This window comes from Taudactylus pleione, unplaced genomic scaffold (assembly GCF_031769625.1).
Source record: "Taudactylus pleione unplaced genomic scaffold, aTauple2 ptg000652l, whole genome shotgun sequence".
Classification (NCBI taxonomy): Eukaryota; Metazoa; Chordata; class Amphibia; order Anura; family Myobatrachidae; genus Taudactylus; species Taudactylus pleione.
In genome coordinates, this window is record NW_028285054.1 from 3,772,169 (window position 1) to 3,793,947 (window position 21,779).

Here is a 21,779-nt window from a genome sequence, read left to right on the forward strand (position 1 = left end):
GGGAGGGCTTAACTAGGGGCTATAAAAGGCAGCAGCCATTTTAGATTTGTGCACACTCTGCCCTGTGGCTAGTGAGGCTTGGTTTTATACCTGCTGCACGCTGTACATTGCTATTGTGCTCTGCTTTGTTTTGGGCTTGCATTTAACAAAGTGTGTTACATTCTGTGGTGATGGATTCCTATCGCTATAAGGTTCTGCTAGCCTATGGCTATTTGAAGCTGAAAGGTGATGGAGTTGAGGAGGAGGAGGATGAGGTCTAGCTGGATGAAGGAGTGGCTGATGAGGGAGATTCGCTCCCATATGCCCCTGCTGATGGAGATTAGGGAGAACAACCCATGCTGATGGCGATTAGGGAGAACAACCCAGACGATTACCACAACTACCTGCGTATGGATGATTCCACCTTCCAGGAGTTGCTGCGTCTGGTGACCCCCTATATCCGGAAGTCAGGACACCAATATGAGGAGGGCCATCCCGGCTGAGGAGAGGCTCATTGGTACCTGGCTACAGAAAGGTCCTTTTGAAGACGTGAAGTTTGGGACCCTCAATTTCCCCCAGGTTTTGGGGCGCATCATCTCGGATACCTGTGATGCCATTGTGAATGTCCTGAAGTTCCACTACTTTAAAGTGAGTAAAATAAATTAATTAAAATTAACACTTTTTTTTCTGGTGAAAGAAATTTATTTAATTTTTTTTCAATCATACTGGGGTAAAAAAAATCAACCAACATGGCAGTAAATATCAATAAACTTATTTGTACTTGGAAGCAAAACCAACATGGCTGCTTTTTAAATGTTTAACCAAACCAACATGGTTTTAAATGTATAAAAACTGCTATATCAGCAAGTTTTACCTCTCCCAATAGCTAGGCAGCTGTACGGTATACGGTGTGTCAGACGATGGATTGAATAAGCCAAGAAGCACATGGCGCAAGTCCTGATTGAGGCCCTGGCATTTTCCAATCTGTCCTTACGCCATGCGTTTAGTGACCCTGTCCAATCCTCGTCATTCACACCGTATACCATGCAGTAGCTATTGGGAGAGGGAAAACGTATTGATATTTTAAATTAATTTAAATTTTAAAATTGTGGAGGCTCATCCTCCGCCAACATGGCTCTGTAAAGAACCTCAGAGGATGTGGAGGGGTTGGTGGGTTCGGGAGTAAGTGGGATGGGGTTGGCCCCATTAGTGGTGTGGTCTGGTAGCTTGGTGGGGCGGGTAGGCATGGGATGTGGAGGACCCATAACTAAGTGGCTGCACAGTCAGTTTTGATGCCCAGTTGCTTCAGTCTCCCCCAGATCTCCGTCTCATAGATGATCCTCTGTGTGTGGATTTGTTGTGTTTCATCCATTTCCCGCAGACTGCTTGCTATACGAGTGCCCAGGTGGTCAACCATGTCCGGGGGCTTTTGTAGGGCCTGTTTGACTTGTTTTAACAGCGGATCTGGCTGTGCCTAGGTTTTTCGCTGATATCTATGCCATCTTGAAGCTGGCTGAGTAAATTCGGCCTTGCTCTCGCTTCTGGGGGCCATTTGCGGGCTAGTGCTGAGGTTGATGTCTGGTGGTAGAGACTGTTGGAGGAGAGAGAGAAAAAATGAATGTTAATAACATATTTTCTAATATTTCGTTTTTTCTTTATTCTAGTTCCCAACAACGGTGGAGGAGTAGAAGACCATTGCTGAGGAATTTGAACGTAGGTGTAATTTCCCCAACTGTGGTGGAGCGATTGATGGAAAGCATATCTGCATTAACTCACCTGCCCACAGCGTATACTTTTATTATAATGATAAGGTTTTTTTTTTTTTAGTATAGTCCTCATGGCGGTGGTGAACGCCAATTATGAGTTTTTTTTTTGTTTATTTGGGCAAAAATGGCTGTGCTTCTGATAGAGGGTCATTTAAACAAACCCTCTTTTATGAGACACTTAACCAACTGTCCGAATTTGCCAACTGCAGCGGAAACAAAGCATGGCCTAAACTACGTTTTTGTGGCAGATGAGGCATTTGTTCTCCATGAACACTTGCTAAAGCCGTATATGCAAAGGGGCCTGACGAAAGAAAAGCGCATCTTTAACTACCGGCTAGCCAGGGCATGGAGGATAGTCGAAAACGCCTTTGGCATTCTCTGCAATCATTTCCGAATTTTCAATATGGCTATAAATCTTAGTGTGCGCAAAAATACATTCAGTCGCCTTGGCCTGCTGTATCCTCCATAATTTCCTACGTAAAACTTGTATTATACAACAGAAGACATTAGACACCGCTATGGCAGACGACCCGGACCATCCAGAGGAGACAGTGCAAATGCCCTCTGTGGCCCCATCTGTAGTTTTGGAGACATCAGGGACTGCGCGGACTAAACAGGTCAGGGAGCAATACCTGGTCTACTTTAATGGAGTGGAGGCAGTACCATGGCAAGAGGACAGTATCCGCTTAATGTTAAATGGACAATTGTAGACTATTGAACTTTTAAAAAACATTTGGCATGGTTTGTATGCACTATGGGCCTGATTCAGAGCCGGACGCTCTGACCAGAGCGCTCGCTCTGAATCAGGACCCTCCTCCATGAAAATGAAGCGGCCTCCTGGCCGCTCGTATAGCTGTGGGTGACCACCCACAGCATATGCGAGCGGCCAAAAAGATGGTCGCGATGATCTTGACCATCGTGACCATAGGACTTGCGACGGAGACCCTGCGGTAGGGTCTCCCTGCCGCAAGCCCTAGAGTGATTTTGGCTCTATCAGAGCCAAAATCACTCCCACTGACATCACTAGTGATGTCAGTGGGAACGCCTCCATCTGGCCGCCACGCCCCCGGCACGCCCACCAAAGGGGGCGTGCTGTCAATCAACATCGACAGCACGCCCCCTTTGGTGCGAGACCCGGAGCGATGACAAGCCCGTCGCTCCCCGGGTCTCGCGCATGCGCACGACGGAGCTCCCTCCGTCATGCGCAGTGGGGAACATCGACCCACTTGCGAGCGTACTGCCACTCGCGAGTGGGTCTGAATGACCCCCTATGTCTGTACTTACCACATCCAAAGAGGACGGTTGTTCAGTTTCTGCATTGTCCTCTTCCTGCTCCTCAGGGACACTCTCCACCATGAGCGTTTGGGAAGCTCTCTGCGGCTCCTGCTCATGTAGGAGGAGGTTGAAGTACCACAGGGTACTGGTATATACCTCATCTGCCCCGCTCCAGATGCCTGCGACTCCTGCTGTTTTTTATGTTCTTTCACGTACACCGTACGTAGAGTCTGAATTTTAGCATTCACCCACTTTCGGGCAAGCCTCATCATGGAATGGCAAGCTGAATGTGACGAGCTCTTCAATGGCAGCAACTCTCTTAGCCTTATTGCTGTAATCTTTGCCCTTAATGCTCCATAGACATTCATTTACGCGAGAAAGCCGGTGATAAATTGGCGCTCTCTTGCACTGGTCATTTCTGTGGGAAAACAGTACAAAAATGTGTTTTAGTATTTTAAAGTTTGTAAGTTTTAACAGTTGATTATTTTAATTAATTTATATGTTTTTAATGTGTTCTAAATACATAAACCTGCGTAGTGTATTTTCATAGTACTTTTTTAAAATAAAAAATAGGGGAAAAACTTGCATTGTGCTACACTGTCCTAACATTGGCTGGGGCAGTGGATACATTGCGGGTGCGGTGGATTTGACCATTGATGGGCTAATACGTTGGTGGCATTGGGTACATTGGTGGTGAAGGGGTTCATACGCATTGGTGGGTCAGGGGTTATAATACGCATTGGGGGGCAGGGGTTATAATACACATTGGTGGTGCAGGGGTTAAGACACATTGGTGGTGCAGGGAGTACAATTGTGTGGTAGTAGACTACAGGCGATACTCACTTTACAAATTGGCAAACTCCGCCAGACACGATGCTGCTTGTCTCTTCTCCAACGTCTTCTGTCACAAAATGGAGGAGGGGAGTGGCCAGGCACGCAATACATCGCATCCTTCATCGGTAGGTCGAAATCTTACTGCAGGTTCAGTTGATCTACGATGCTGATACACGACGCCGGGGACGCGCATCTGCATGGTAATCATCCAGGGAAATGCCACTTTTTACACGGTCGTTCTGATCGATTGAAAACGGCCAAATCGTGTAAAAAAAAATCACAGTGTATGGGCAGCATTAGTCCTTTTAGTCTTTTTTCTATTTATCTTTTTTTTTTGTGGTTAAAGAAATTATTTCAGAATCTTGTGCTCGTATTTTACAGGGCTATTGTTAAATGAAAAGGGCTATTTTTCATTCATTTAAAATTATGCAGAACAGGTTTATATTCTTAATTACACAGAAAAATATTCAGGTATTTCTTTCATTGCATACAAGGAATATACACTTTCGGATTATAGGGTTGTGCCCCAAGCGAACTCAGCAAGTTACTAGCGAAACTTATTAGTACTGTCATAAAAACAAATTTCCTCATAGAAACACATTTTTATACATTTATTCAGTGCTCAAAGTGAGACGGTATGACATATCGCCACTTCAAGGCTCCGCTGACATCGCTCAGCAGGGTACAGGCATGTACTGGAGGACCCAAGGAGCTGGCAGCCGCTGCAGCTTCCTGCATCGGTGGTCGATGCAATAAAGTTTCTTGTCTATTGTGACACAGCGTGTGTGACTCCATGCAGCACCGCTGAGAGGAGCCGCGGCCTGGAGAGGATGAGGAGTAGCCAGAAGAGTCAGTATAAGGTAAGTGTCTGTGGGCTGGATGTGGGGGCTGGAGCTTGAGAGACAGAAGGGGCTGGATAGACACTGGACATCTGGAGAGATGGTCCTGGCTGGAGCTCTAGAGACACTTTGGGGCTGCAGCTGGAGAGACAGAAGGGGGATGTAGCTGGCAAGACACTGGGGGCTTTGCTGGGGCGACAAGGGAGATGGAGAGACCATGGGAGGGTGCAGCTAGGGTGACACTGGAGATCTAGAGAGACACAATGGGAGATGAGGCTGATGAGAACTGGGGGGGGGGGGTAGTTCATATTTTGCCCTGCACCAAAACTTCTGTTACTTTGTATTATGTATGTTGGTATATATTATCTGGTTGATGTTTTGCTGTGATCTCCTATGTGAATACCGACTGAAGTCACCATCTTCCCAGGGATGAACAATTTCTGCAGAGGTTTCCCACATACAGTCAGGTGCATAAATATTGGGCCATTGACAGAATTTTCATATTTTGGCCTCTATTCACCACCACAATGGCTTTGAAATGAAACAAACAACATGTGCTTTAACTGCAGACTTTCAGATTTAATTTGAGGGTAATTACATCCAAATCAGGTGAACAGGAATTACAACGGTTTCTATATGTGCCTCCCATAGTTTTTGGGATCCCCCATCATAATTACCACTTCTTTACGGTGGAACGAGATAAGATTCTTTGGATACATAGACGTTAATCAAGCCATACAAACAAATATCAGTTAAAAAGACATTTATTACAAAGTTAAAGAAAAAGTAACCCTTAACTTGCTTGTAAGATCATCTACTCAGAACATAAATGGTTTCCTTTCCAGGAGCCCCTCCAACACTTTGGAGCTGGAATCTCGTACAATAGGCTGATTGTATACTGACAAATGACAGCTTATATAGGAAAAAAAACTCCTACATCAGCATTTTAACAAGTATAAAGGTCATGTTTGGAAATATACTGTACATAAATATTAATAGACAGTAGGCGGCACTGTTGCCTCAATTATGAATGTTGGCAATCTCAACAACAACTTGTTTTATGGTGTATGTTCGCTGATAAATTGAAGGTAAGATACTGTTGACTCAGGATTAAGTATGTCTGGTCACAGAGAACTGCTGACCTGTCCCCTGGAACAAGTTCTGGAATTCTGATGTCTTAGATATATATGGTATGACCTTTTTTTTTTTACTTACACTGCATAGACAGAAAAGTCTTTTGGACACTTCACAAGATACCTGAGGGTTATCCTCATCTGAGATCATTTTTTACATTTTAATGTTGCACTTTATGTATTTTGGATGATTCAAAAACACATTTGTTTATTTTTTTTATACATGTAAACTCATCTTTAAGAAAATACAATTCTACTAATAATGTCAGCTTAGTGCCCTGGATGAAAGACAGCATTGTGACCCCCCCCTCTTTGGTGGAGTTTAAGGTAGGTGCATTTGGGGGAAGATTGAGCAACGTGCTGTGGGGGATGTGTTTAGACAATGGGTAGGTGGCACCAAAACAAAGTTTCTAGGCTACAGTCTCATGAGTTGGGTTACGGGGATGGAAGAGCTACAGTGTCTAGATAGACAGTCAATAGGTTGACATGCAAATGGTCAATAGTTAAAAGGTCGACATGAACTTAGGTCGACACATGGTTTTTCATGATTGTTAGGTTGAGGGTTAGGCACTTGCCAGAGGGTTAAGCTGTGGATAGAGACCGTTAGGGTTAGGCACCAGGTGGAGGGTGTCAGGTTGCAACCTAGGATTGGCCGTTACCTCAGCGTTGATTTCCCCTGACCTCTCGAGCGGTCAGATGCCAGGTGCGGTGGCTTTTGACGCACTGAGGATTATACCTGGGGTCTGCTAGGACATCCATGTGCTCGCTCCGTGATTTGGTTCCTGCGGTTACCGTCATGGGCGCAGCCATGACAGTGTACATCACCTGATTGCCCTTTACCCAATGGTAGCATTGGTTGCTGTCAGCGGACACTATCCTCCAATGGACTGCTACCTTAGGTTATTTAGCCAAGCTCCAGACAACAGGAAATTGTCTGTACAATGTTACTTCCAGTGTATACTTGCTATTGCAGCGTTCCAGGTACCAAGCTCCTTTCTTCCAGTGATACTCTCCTAGTACTCACCTACGGCGTGTGTGTGTACTCAATACATCATCCGAGTACTTTATTCGAAGTGTCATCTGTGCCAGTTCTGCACCTGAAGCCACAGTGTGTGTACTTAGCATGTCATCCAAGTACAATCTCTTAGTGCCATTCTCCTGTGCAAGTTTTGTGTTTGAAGCCACAGTGTGGGTACTTAATACATCATCCAAGTACAATCTCTTAGTGTCAGCCCTGCATCTGGATCAACTGGGTAGTACATCACCCAAGTGCAAAACTTCCAGCATCTTTTTCCTTTACTTTCCCTGTGATAAGTGTCCTTCCATTTCCCACTTGCGCCGGACACCTGACCAAAGGGCCACAACCTGCTTGCGGGGTGCAGCTTAAGCCCAAATCCCTCTTGGAGGGGTCACTGGTGAACACTTCCCAGTAAGTTAGATAGCACGCCTTTGGTTAGGTCTAGCCAACATTCAGTGCTTGTGGATAAGGAAGGCACATATTCAGGCCCCTCGCCAAATGATTCCTTTCTCAACCTGGGTCCACGTCTTCTAATGCCCCTACAGCGGACCACCATAGCCCAAACGTGACAGAGGGTTAGGGTGAGGATTAGGGTTAAAATAAAAAAAAATTTCAACCTTTTCTGTGGTGAAAATTTGTGCATCGACCTTTTGACCATGTTGCCAATTTTACCCTGTCAACCTTTGTCCATGTTGACCATTTAAAAGTTGACAATTTTATCATGTCGACCGGCCTGTCAACTATTTGGTGTCGACCTATTGACTATTTAAATACTGTAGATCTTTCAATCCACGCCCAGTTGGGGGCACTTCTTTTAGTTAAAATATGTCCCTTATACACATATATACTGTAAATGAGGCACAGCCCTACACATATATAAGGAGCAAATCCAGCTTCAGGGTGCAGATTTGTGCCTGCTACTTATTGGAGTTGATCCTAACTGTAATTACATCCCACTACGGGGAGGGGGGGAAGGGTGTGTGTGTATTATCTACAAACCTGTGCACAGGGCCATAACTAGGGTAGTGCGACCAGTGCCATGGCACAGGGCACCGCATGGCAGGGGGTGCTGTTCGGGCCTTTGAATTTTCTGTTTATTATCACTCTCACTTGTAGCTTCCTCTTCTTTTATCCCCAGCATCTCCTGGCCTCTCCTATCTCTTCCCTGGCCCTTCCCCATGAGGCCATGGCCCTTTTTTGGGTGCGCATCCTATGTTGGTGGGGGGGCACCAATGCTCTTTCTGGCACAGGGCACCAAAAAAGTCTAGTGACGGCTCTACGTGTGCATACCTGAGCTTGTGTACATACACTGGCATCCTATACTGTCAATGCAAACCTCGTCTGTGCATCTGTGACATGTGGATGTGTTAGGTTGATCAAAATGACCTGGTGTGTATAAAAATGAATAAAATAGCCCTTCCCCTAGACTAAACGAAATGATACCTTACACTCACTATTAACTACTCAGTTCTGCCACCATAAAGATTTAGGGGGATTCAATTAGACACGAAAAAGCAAAAACTTTGTCACCAAAGTTTTTGTACAATTTACGTGTTTTGATGCTTATTTTCTTTCGTCTATTCGCGCTCCCCGTTTTTCACACTATCCAATTAAAAAAGTCACGAAAACGCATTTGCACGAAAACTGTTCTTGGAGTAACCAGCAAAAAGTATAGGTGAATTTCGGGAAATCTATCTGTACCCCTTATAGTAGGTAACTGACATCGATAATACATTTAGAAGTGTTTTAGTGGCCCTAATAAAAGTATTTGGGGTTCTTAATGTTAGAGTCTGTGTTTGTTGTGGGACGGGGTGGTAACAATAGTAAACACCTCAATAGGTTTAAACTGAAAAGTAGGTGGTTTAATGTGAATTTTGGTAGACGTGAACAATAAGATAACTAAAGTCCAGTAATAACAAACTAATAAATGTAGCAGGAGGAAACTGTAGTGAGTGGGAATAAACAAATGTCCAGCAGGGTTACAGATAAATAAGGTGAATCCAGATAGACTGTAAAGGTGAAATGGATATCCGGGTATGCAGAGTAATGGCTGAGAGGGCTATCCAGAAATGCTGTGATTATGGCTGAAGGTAGAATCTGGAAATGCTGTGATGATGGCTAAAGGGAAAATCCTGTAATGCTGTGATGATGGCTGAAAGGAGAATCCGGTAATGCTGTGATGATGGCTGTACAGGAATGGGTTAACTGCGGAGACAGGTTCATGCAGGAGTGGGTCTGGTGGAAGGTGCAGGGCGATCTCCAGCAGAGTGCAAGGCAGAGCGGTGCAGGCTGCAGGGAGCCGAAGGCAGACAGGAGCTAGCGCAAGCACAGGTCTCAGGTTCAGGAGCGCAGGAACTCTCTCTCACAGCTGACGCTGTGAAACACGTTGCACTGGCAACTACAGGGCGCTCCAAACACCCTTAAGTACCCAGCAAGAATACGTGATAGGCCAGAGAGAGCAGGTGACCCACAGACGATTGGCCTGCTATGTCACATGGCCAAAGACAACATGGTGGTACCCAGACAGCCGTGACGCGGAGACTCCACTAGTCTTACCCCTGTCAGGACAGCCCAATGCTGGCAGACCTCTGCGTACACGCAATGCCAATCTCCACACGCCAGCTCCCCTGCCAGAAGGACCGCGCCACAGCACCCTCACAGGTAAGGGCCTTAAACCTCCACGCCGGGAAACCTGGGTTGTGACACTTAAATTGTGTGAAATGGCTGTTATATGCATATTTGCATAAGTGTGGAAAAATGATTAAAAAAAAAATATTTTTTTGGACAAAATAAATGCAGTTAAATTGGGGGTACAATAAAATGGCTGCAAGTATATTTTTGAATCATACAGTGCAAAGATACACCAGGTGCAGACACCTGCAATGTTTAAAACACATGTCCCATCCATACAGCCCCCCAAAATATCTGACCCACTACTTTAAACCCATTTTCCACTACTTTTAGTTTTTTCACCCCAAAAATTTACATATCGTTTTTGGGCAAATGAAGCTAATAAAAAAAAATATTCTTGCCTAATTTGTCAAAGGGTTCTGAACCAAGGGCCTGATTCAGAGCCGGACGCTATTTGCGGACGGTCGTTCTGAAAAAGGGGCCGGATATTTAAACTATTATTTAAATATTGCTCTTTGCGGTCTGTTGACGCCTCTATGTCTGAACGAGCGAACGAAACATGCGCTCGCTATTTTGTAAAGACGCCCCCTGGCCGCTCGCATCATACGTCATCTCCGCTATTTATTAGATTAATCGAGTACATCGAAAGGTGTATGAACTGCTCGCTATTCTTGTGGTAGCATTTTCCTACCGCAATCATGCGAGCAGTTCAAGCTAAAAGACAACCAACTGACGTGGTCGATGACGCTGCTTTGTTAATTATGCACACCCTTAAAACTGCCATTTTGACCGTTTGGCACGCCTGCGTTCGGATCTCCACTCCCCGTTTTCAAGCACCTCGCCCTGTTACCACCCACAAACGCCTCATCCTGTCACTCAAATTAGCAGGCATTCGCTATTTTGCGAGCACACGATTTCCGACCGCACTGACTGGTTGGCGCATGCGCATTACAACCTATACGCATGCGCAGCTGTGCGAACATCGCTCAGAGCGAACGAGCGGCTGCTTACGAGCGGCTCTGAATCAGGCCCCAAGTCTCCACATTTTTAGCCAAAAATAGGGATTTTGCACAACTTTTCACCTGCTCTGAGGTGGTGAAAACAGTTCTGTTATTTTGTCTATGGAGAATTCGCACCTACGAAAACCTTGACAACAGGATTGCACCATACGCATCGTTTTGCAAAAAGTTCGCAGGTTGGAAAACTTTTCGCCAAACCGCAGTTTTTCAAGACTAATTAATCTGGCCCATAGTTTCAAAGCAAGAAACTGTGGGGAATGTTCAGTTACTTCTTGATTTATCTCAAAATACATTCTCAACTATAATATAGTCAAAGTTTCTGTTTGAACAATCATATTCCATGAATGTTGTGTAAAAAACCCCATCCAAATCTATTTTTAAGAACATGAAAACAGAATGTTAATAAACGGAGTTTAATATGTTAAAAATGTCACAATGCTTATGGTATATGACATACAGAAAGACAAATGCAAAACAGTTTAATGAACCAAACAGGAATAAAAACAGAAAACTCACATACTTTTACTGTGGGAAAGGCTATGATATTGACAGCTTCTAAGTAGTAGACTGACCCCCAACATAACTTTTACCTTTGGAACCACAGTTTCCTTCCATAGGCCCTTACACAGTAAACCTGAATTCATTTATGCAAAGATTATCTCCATTCTAAAAAGTTCCTTACACTAAATAAAAATATGTTAATTTTACTGGTACTGTTTGTGTTGCATCTTTCCTATGTTTGTATGTATGTTTGTTTTCTTTAAAATACTTAATAGTAACATGAGTGTCTCTGAGCCACCAAATAGCACGCAAATTAATGTCTGAAAATATTGACCCTTTGGGGGGGTATTCAATTAGCTGCAAGGATAACCCTGTGGCTATTTTCTGCGCCGGAGCCACTCAATTAGCGAGGAATTACCCCGCGAGCGAGTCCCTGCAGTTGGACTGAACCTCACAGCTCATGGAGCTGCAAGGTAAAGTCCACGGAAAAATCACTGAATTGGGCTAGTGCGTGGGTAAAAAACCCCCATTAATTCAGCAGTTTCCGCGTGAGTCCCATTTTTTTGGCGTGGGAAAAAGGCTATCTAATTGAATAGCCTTTCTATGTGCCCACGGGGATTTTGGCCGACAATTCGTCGCGAGGTAAACCCCGCAGCTAATTGAATACCCCACTTTATGTAGGGTTGGGTTTATTTATTATATTCTGGCCATGTGATTGTAGGTAGCAAATGCTGAGATGGAGGTTAAAATGAGGTCATTGACTAACAGTGCTCACCTTCAAATTCATTCATTATAGAGATATTTTTAGCTTTCTTATTAGCATGTAGAAAAGTGGTAACCATCATAGGAAGTTGCCTGACAACCGAGATTAGGACTCACTGTAGCAGCTGTGAGATTCTTCGTAATTGAAGCATGTTAACACTCTGTCAGTTGGTGTAAAGACGTACCAAGCGGTCTTTCAGCGTATACGGATTCTGAAACAGTCTCACTCCTTACACACGGCTGTACAGGGCTTTGTATCAGCATTTACAAAGTTTTGTGTGTGCATGAGACTTGTAGTCAGGCCGGAAGTGGTTTTACAGGTTGTAAATGGACACCATTCTCCATGGTTACTACATAGCGGACGTGATTAGCGGTGCTGTCTTTCAACTTTTGTTAGGTGATCTTTAAATGATCTTTGTTTAAGTCCTTTATGTTTTTTTTATTTGGCAGAAACTTCTTGATTTCTGTTTGCTTAAGGGAGTCTGGGTGCAATTAACTATAATGGGAATATCTGAAATCAGCAACATTTACAGGCCAGCTTGGGGAATACCAATAAAATGTTCTTTGAAGAAACTGATAAAATGCAAACGTGTGTAAAGAAGCAGCAGAGAAGCTGACTCTGGCTTTATTCGTATCACAAAACTGCCATACTCTTTTGGTTGTTAGCAAAAAGAAATTAAAATGCCGGTCTGTCCACTGTGGTATCATCAGCACGATGAGAGTAAGTTCTGCTAAGCCTACAAGTGTATATGTTACAGGCAAACTGGGAAATCCAAGCATTGTGCAGAATGCCTAAAGCTTTTAGGTACCGTGTGAAGGAAAGAGGTTACCCACTTTGCCTAGGTAATGTGCACAATGCCTGAATGCTTTTAGGCAAAGTGGTAAATGCTTTTTGCTTCTTCACTTCCAACAAAACAAAATAACACAATAGGCTCAATGCAATCAGCCGTGAGTAAGTGCGGCTGGCTGCATAGGACTGCGTACAAAAATCCGCAAATCCAGGGCGAGATCGGCCCGCGAGGGGGGCGTGTTGTGGTGCCGGCATTTCTACGCTATTGCAATGGCAACTTGCCCCCTTGGTGGCTAATTGGATCGCGCTCAGTTAGTATGTTTTAACTTTTAACCACTGGCAAAAAAGCTAAATAACATAAGTTTTAGATGTAATGGATCAACTTTTATTAAATTTTAAATACATTTATTAGCAAAACCCCAACAAAGCAAAGTACAGTAACACAATTTTTTATTCTGGCATCTGTTCTTACACATGTATTTCACAAATCCTTGACCAGGCCCAGTTGCTGCCAATGTCGCTACTGACCTGGGTGGAACTTCCTTCCTTATTGATGAGGTTTTTTTTTTACAGACCCTAAATTGCAACCTTGCAAAAAACTGTTTGAGCACTCCATCTCTGGTACCAAGCTGATAGTGTCCGTCCTCTGTCACTTTGTGTATTCAGAGAGTTTTTATGCTCCTACATAGATGTGTTGAACATGTTTTGTTCGTGTTGGTTGGCCCGATCCATGTTGCCCTGACTCGGGCTGTGTCCTGGTTTCCCATTAATCATTTTCAGTTCAGGCCAATACTTTCAGTTTGGACACAATACTATTTGCAAACTCTCTTCTGTTGTCTGGAGGATCATGTCGACATTCAAAAATAATGAACCCATGATGTTGACATGTTCACAATGTTAACACCTACATAACGGTTAGGGTTAGGCTAAAATATGAGTGTCGATATACTGAACAAGTCGAAATTTGTCAGTGCCGACGTGTTAAATGTCCACATTCTGAACACGTCAACATTTTGACGTCGACATTACATACTGAACCCCAATTTACAGACTCTTTAACATTGAGCAACTGGTGCTACAAAGTACAACTTCTGCTGTGTGTATGCAATTAGTTTAACTAAGATTTAATGAAGGGGTATTTAAAATGTGTTGTATAACATCAAAAAGGGAAAATACTACAACAAAGGGATAAGCCAACCATTAAATACTATGTTAGTTTTCTCAAGATCCAGCAGATGGCAAGCACGCCCTGCCATACTCGTTACCTGCACAAATAAAATCTTTACAGAATTATGAAAGACGCTTGTGTTTTTATTCAATATAAATGTGTTAATTGCGGATCAACTGATTGTCTTTTAATTAGAGAAGATTCCCACAAGGACACGGCTTGCCATTAATGACAAGATTTCAGAGATAAAGGGACAGTAACCTTATCCTAAAGAGAACTTGATTAGCATTTAAAAAAAAAAAAATGTTTATTGGATTTGACATACAATACCGTACATGTACGAGGCATATATGCATCAAGTTAATACAGTATGTTCAATGGTGAAGAAACACACAAAAAATAGCGTACAATGAAATGGGATTCACCCCGAGCTAGCCAGAGGTGATATATTTGTACATAAACCTATACACCATAATCTCCATACAAGCGAAAATTCATATAATGCTATAGTCGTGATGGAACTTTAATATTTTTATATTATTACGAACTGTACCTTTTTTTGCACATCATGATCTAAGAGCGAAAGACAAACATACATATTCCAAAATGCTTAGAGGTCAATCCAATTAGCTGCGATGTTCTCGTGTTTGCAAGTCATCGTGGCAATGGCGGCATTTTACGGCAGCCCGAATATGCTTAAAAGTGCTCGCAGTCCCATAGGGCTCAGAGCAAAATTCAGCGAATTCGGGCTCGGAGAGTACCGTGAAAGGTGCGAGGTGCTGGTCCTTTGCAGCTGTTTTAACACCGTTGCATCGGCAACTCGCACCCAAGAGGTTCCAACCTAGGGCCTGATTCAGACCCACTCGCGAGGGGCTGTCCGCTCGCAAGTGGGTCGATGGTCTGCACTGAGCATGCGCACGATGAAGGGAGCTCCGTCGTGCGCATGCACCAGACGAGACTTTCCTTCGCTCGTTGTGTCTGATCAAAGGGGGCGTGCTGTCGATGTTGATTGACAGCCGCCCCCTTTGGTGGGCGTGCCTCCCTGACGGGGGCGTTCCCAAGGGAACGCCTCTGATAGAGCCAAAATCACTCCGGGCCTTGCGGTTGAAAACCTCAACCGCAGGCTCCGGCTCGCAGTTTCGATGGTCGCAATGGTCAAGACCATCGCGGCCATCAAACTGCACGCTCGTATAGGCTGTGGGTGGTGACCCACAGCTATACGAGCGTCCAGGAGGACGCTCCATAGTTATGGAGGACGGCCCTCATTCAGAGCGTGCGCTCTGCTCAGAGCGTACGGCTCTGAATGAGGGCCCTAGTACCTTAGGCCTGTGTATTGTATCATATATATGTGGCCAAAGTACCATATTGAAAGCCTTATCGGCTCCCAATCATTATCACCCCTATGTGCTACGGAATAAATAGCTGACAATACCCTACGTATGTTCATAACAGAATGCCGACCCGTAATGAATCCTGTTTGCTCATTATGGATAATGGAAGATAATACTTGTTTTAACCTGTGCGCCAGTGTTTTAGTTAAGATTTTATAATAAATGTTTGATAAAAGAAATGGGGGATTACGAACCAGGGTTACTGGTGTCATGACCTAGTTTTGGTAAAATTGGTAACATAGCCGAATTAAAATGCAATGGCATAAGGTTATGATCCAGTATCCGATTAAAAACCATCGTAATGGTGGGACATATCCTTTTAGAAAGAATGCGATAATATTCACCTGTAAGACCATCGGATCCAGGGGTCTTCCTACCTTTCAAATGTGTTATAACCTTTCTTACTTCTGATTCAATGACGGGAGCCTTTAATAAAGTAATCTAAGGAAAGGGAAAGGCATCCCAAAAGTCTAGAGAATTTGAAGGTGCTACTGTATGGTTATCATAGAGTTTCTAATAGTAAGTCCACATAACCTCCATAACCTGTGACCCTGATGTTGTAAAAGAACCATCAGAAAGAGGGTGTACCACCATGGGTGGCTAGACCCCTCTCAGTAAGTTGGTAAGCAATTTCCCTGACTTATTACCGAATCTATGAAATTGGTGATCTTTTTTGAAGGAATATTTGGATTTTGAATGTAAATATGTTGCCTTATTAGATCTGGTCGAGGAGGCTATGTAAGCGTTTCTTATGCGTTGTAGTATAAGAAATAATTGACTCCATGACAACTGCCTTTGAGGCAGGGCCGCATTAAGGGGGGGGCGACAGGGGCGGTTGTCCCAGGGCCCCCACACACACAGAGGGGCCCCCACCACTAGCACACGCAGGGGGGGGTTCTGAGTACTTAGAACCCCCCCCGACGGGCAAATACCCCCCTACAACGGCTAAAGTGGGGGCTGAGCCAATACGACAAGCTCCGCCCCCATAATAACCGTGAATCGCGGCATTACGGTGTGAGGGGGCAGGGCCTAATGATGCATACAAATTTAAGTGTATGTGTACTGTTTTATTGTGTAGCACTAAAGTGTATGTATATGTATGTGTTTGTGTGTATATACTGTATGTGTATGTGTTATTGTATATACAGTATGTTAGTGTGTGTATAATGTGGATGTGTTAGTATGTATATATGTGTATGATGTGTTAGTGTGTATATATGTGTTAGTGTGTGTATACTGTGTATGTATATGTAGTGTGTATGTATGTGTTTGTGTGTGTATACTTTATACAGTATGTGTGTTTTAAGCCCCATACACACTGGACGATGTGTATACAGAGTGTTGTCGGATGCGGCAGGCCCGACGGGGGTGTCGGCATCGGCAAGATGAACGACGGCGAGGGGGAGTGGGGTCATGCTGCATTTGGCAGCATGCCATCATTAATGGTATTCCCAGATTGAGCTGCATGTACAGACGAAAAATCTAGGGTGGTGAGATACTGGCTGTTTGCTATTTTCTCCACCAGCTCATCCGCCCGGGCCTCGGATAGGAATCAAAATGTGACACTTTATTTAATTTGCGAAAATCATTGCAGAATCTTAAAGCACCTGAAGGCTTAGGCACTAAACTATGGGATTATTCCATTCGCTATTTGATTCCTCTATGACCACTAGGCGCACCATTTCCTCTACTTCCTGTTTAACCGCTGCCCTTTTTGCCTCAGGCATACGGTATGGCATCTGTTTTATTACCACACCAGGAGGAGTAACTATATCATGCTGGATAATTTGGGTTTTCCTGGAATGGCAGAGAACACATTTTGGTGCCGTGCTACTAAACTCACCGCCTCCAGTTTCTGGCAGGGATTAAGGGTAACTTCAGTGGGTACCTGGCATTCCGGGGTTTTCTTGGCAATCAAAGAGGGCTGAGCAGCTCTCTCTTTCCAGGGTTTCAACAGGTTTACATGGTAGATTTGCACTTCTTTCTTTCTATTCTCCTGTCAAACCTTATAATTAACAGGTCCTACTGCCTCTATAACTTCATAAGGGCCTCGCCACTGGGCATACAGTTTGCTTTCAGTGGTGGGTATCAGAACCAGTACCTTGTCTCCCGGTTTAAAAGATAGATTACCCACGGTCACATCATATCGACGTTTTTGCCACTGCTGTGCCCTATCCATGTGCTTGTTCACGAGTTGAGCAATTTGCCTTAAACTGAACGATGTTAGGCTCTTGGCATGACTGTTGTTCCCACCCTTCTTTCAACAGATCTAAAATCCCTCTAGGTTGCCTCCCATAGAGGAGTTCAAAGGGACTAAATCCCGTAGAGGTTTGGGGTACCTCTCGCACTGCAAACATTAAGTAGGGTAGGAGTAAGTCCCAAACTAGCTTTTCCTCAGACACTGCCCTTTTTATCATTTGTTTAAGAGTATGGTTAAAGCATTCAATAAGCCCATCTGTTTGCGAGTGGTAAACTGAGGTAGTAATCCTATCCACCTTTAACAGTCGGCACATATCTTTCATTAATTTAGAGACAAAAGGGGTACCTTGGTCCGTTAAGACCTCCTTTGGTATTCCCAAGCGGGTATATAGCATCAACAATTCTCGGGCAATAGTGCCAGATTTCATGTTTCGTAGCGGGATGGTGTAATGTTCTGGTTTAGTTGTGGACCCGGGGTGCTGACAGGAGCAGATACAGAAGCGGATTTAAATAAATAGGTAGCATCTTTAATGAGTGATTTAGCAGACATGGGAATGGCAAAAGCAAAAGTCCAGGTTTAGCACTAAAGTGCACTTGAAAAGTGTAGTGAGGATAATGGGAGAATGTCCAGATAGTGGCAGATAAGAACAGTCCAGTATGCAGGTCAGTGAGCTGAAAAAACACAGGCAGAGGTGATGAGTCCAGCTGGGAGTGAAATAGAGGCAAGGTGCAGGGTGTCAGCAGGCTCAGGCACTCAGGCAGGGGAAAAGATAGTGGAGGATGCAGGATAGTCCAGCGGGTTTTTGGAGCTGACAAGCAGGCTGGCAGGTAGCGTTTTCACAGGTAACAAGAGGTGAGCACAGAGAACTCCCTCTCAGCTAGGCTGAGATACACATTACACTGGCAATGAAGAAAGGCTCTGAACCTTCCTAAATACCCCATGCCGTGCTATGACTGGCTGAGAGGAGCACATGACTCACGAAGATTGGGCAGTTGAATTGCATGGTCAGAAGGCAAGATGGCAGCGCCCATGCGGAACGGTAACACCGCCAGGCCCTACCAGCCCTGAGTGACAATGTGCCTGCACAGAAACACACGCAGCCAATGCCCCTCGCCAAACACCAGCGCCACCGCCAGCCACCCCCCACCATAGTGACCTCACAGGTAATACCCGACGACCACCATACCGAGAAACCCTGGCCGTGACAGTTGGCCTCTGAGTACCTTGTGGCAGAATCTACCATCACCAATATGTATTGATGCCCACAAGCAGATTTTTCCACCGGCCCTATCAGATCCATACCAATTCTCTCAAAAGGTACAGAAATGACAGGGTGTCCGAAACTCTGGCCGGGGTGCTGTCTTCTGACACCCTGGACATTCCTGACAATACTTTTTTACTGCTGCATGAATGCCGAGCCAGAAGAATTTAACTGAATATGCTGGAGAGTTTTCTCCTCCCCCAAATGGCCACCCCGCACGTGTGTATGAGCCGCCCTTAACACCAGCTGGTCGTGTTTCCGGGGAGCCAACAATTGGTCTACTCTCCTACCCTGCAAATATGTTATACGATATAACAAATCATTTTTCAATGCAAAATATGGTACACCTTCTGCTGGTAAAGCCGTGATTACTCTACCATTTATCTCTGCAACATTTTCAAATGCATTTATCAAGTTCCCATCATTCTGTTGATTCTGGCCAAAGTCCTGCAAGGACACTTCCTTGCCAATGGGAACCCACTGTGTCTCAGTATCACTCCCCTCCGGTTGCTCACTGGCCAAGGAGGGCGTTACAGCCACCTAACTTTGTGAAACAGCAGAGCTTGACTCCTGGGATACCTTTGATGTGCACCTTCTGCTGTCATCATGCCACGTAACCACCTCTTGTAACAACGGAAAGTCCTGACCCAGGATAAATGGGTAGGGTGGCCTGGCGGCTACTGCGGCTATCACCTTCAGGGATAGCCCTTTGATCACTATTGGAAAGTGCACTCGGGGGCATTCTTCTACATCCCCATGTACACATATAACCTTTGCCGGGGATAGCACCTGATCAACCCCAGGTGGAACCAGGTTGGCAGAGATGATGGTTAATTCGCTGACAGTATCCTCTCATGCCCAGACCTCCTGGCCTTCCACTCACACCATCAAACAAAACAGGGTGGTTTGCACCGGGGAAGTGCTTCCAGCAGCCATGCTGACCACTGATCGAGTTGTTTTTCCAGCACTACAGTCCATCGGCTCATCCTGCTTTGGGCAGTTCCGGCGCAAATGACCATGCTCGCCGCAATCAAAACACACAACTGGAGGTAGGTTGTTGGCTGTAACAACTGGGTCCTGGGTTCTCTGCTTGGGAACTGGCTGGAATCCCTGTTTGGCTTTGTTAAACTTCCCAAGAGTCCTGTACCATTCAATCACCACTGCTAAGTCCTCAAACGTTTGAGGATCAGCCTGTAGGGCCCACTGTTGCACCACACGATCTAGTACCCACACAGCATGGTCCAAAGCCACCATCTATACTATACGCTGAGCACAGTTCTTATCCGGCTGCAACCGGATAATAAGTTCTTATCCGGCTGCAACCACACCTTACTCAGCCTGGCTAATTTGGCCAGCTGGACCCTTGGCGCTTCAGACGGGTTTAGCCGCCATTCCTGAAACTCCTGAGCTTAGCTAGGTCCAGTCACTCCAACCGTGCTTAATATGGCGTTTTTCTAGTGAGGATAGGAGTTTGCCTCAGTCACGTTTAAATCAACATATGCTCTCTGAGGTTCCCCTGTGAGACAGGGAGCAAGTCTGGCAGCCCACTCCTCCTCAGGCCATTTTAAACGTGCAGCAGTACGTTCAAAGGTGCACAGAAAAGCTTCAACATCATCAGATGGGGTAAGCTTCTGTAACACCTCTCGCTCATCAATTTTTTCATTTTAACCATTCTTTAAGCAAACTAAGTAGTATATATGCAGCAGGACCATAATCACGTTGTCTCCAGTTAGCGTCCATAAAGAAAGGAGGCAGGAAAATGGGGAGACTCAAGAGGACAGACAAGGACAGACATGGAGGAAAACAAAACATATATAGCATCACATTTACGATAGCAATAAAAATGAACCAAGTTAAGGTCAATTGCAAAAATTGACCCATAAAAACTGTTCTCACCAAACGGTGAACTTCCAGGAATACTATACATGGTAATATAACCAAAAGAAAAAACGCAGAGAGTCAAACTCCTAACCAACCCAGCAAACCTTACAGTAATGATATGAACAGATAAATAAATGCTGCTAGGCTCAATGCACAGTAATGAAAATGATAGGAGAATACAGCCAAGCTATCAGACTCCCTGCCCAGACTTCTAACATGAATTATATGCATCATACGCAGCTGACATAATGCAATTCGAAATATATGAAGACATATGACACCAAATAAAAGACATATATAAGTGGAGAGAGGGAAGGCCTCAATACCTGTTTTTTTCCCCCTTAATAATATATAACAATAATACGACCTGTGCAGTGAGCGAGGATGTGAACATCAGTCTAAGGAATAAACTGTCGCAATAGAGCAAACAAGTAATTATGAGCGGATCCAAGCCCATTATTCCACAGAGTCCACACGGTACCTGACGCGCGCTGCATCTAATTCCTGCAGGTAAGCTTCTTCAGCTGCCACAGAGGTGAGATGTACAAAGGCTGTCCCGTTATACAGACAAAGACGAGTAGTCTTGGAGTATATAGAACGTGTGTTAATCCCAAACTAAGTCAAGGTGTTTCCTGGAGGTCGCCCAGAATGCCTCTTTGTGCAAGTCATTTAAACAGAGTCACTCTGGGGTGTGCACCAGTCTGCATATGTTACAGACCAACACAGTGAGGTCTTTCTATGATCAAATCTCCAAGAACATCCTGTATCTGCAGAGGGACGGTAGTACATTTCTGATAAAATCACCCAGTCCAGATTCTTTAACAGGCTCTGGGAGACCTACTATATGTAGGTTATTACATCTGGAATGGTTTTCCAGATATCTAATTTGTTCAAAATCTGGTAATGTCACTGTTCCATCTTCTTTAGCTTTGCCACATCTTCAAATAATTCCCCTACTTTGTGCTCTGAATTTAGAATCCTCTGAGACAGCTAGGAGATCTGTGTCTCAATGTCAGTCATCTGTGCCTCTTGGGAGAGGCTCCCTCATCGCTTTACTCCTGGAGCCTAGTAGCCTGGGGCCGCTCCCTCTTGGGAGAGGCTCCCTCATCCCTGGACACACTCTCTCTCTTTCTCTGTCTCTCCCTCTCTCTCCTGGGCCAATTTGGCTTTATCCCAGGGAAAGGGTGATGCTGATGCCTGGAGACCAGAAACCCTGACATAGAGGGGTTCCAGACGTGCATTGGGCTGAAGAAGGGTCGGCTTCATCATGATATGACCAGGACCCCAAGGTTCTGGCCAAGTGATCAACCTCCCGGCCATGGCACAGGGTG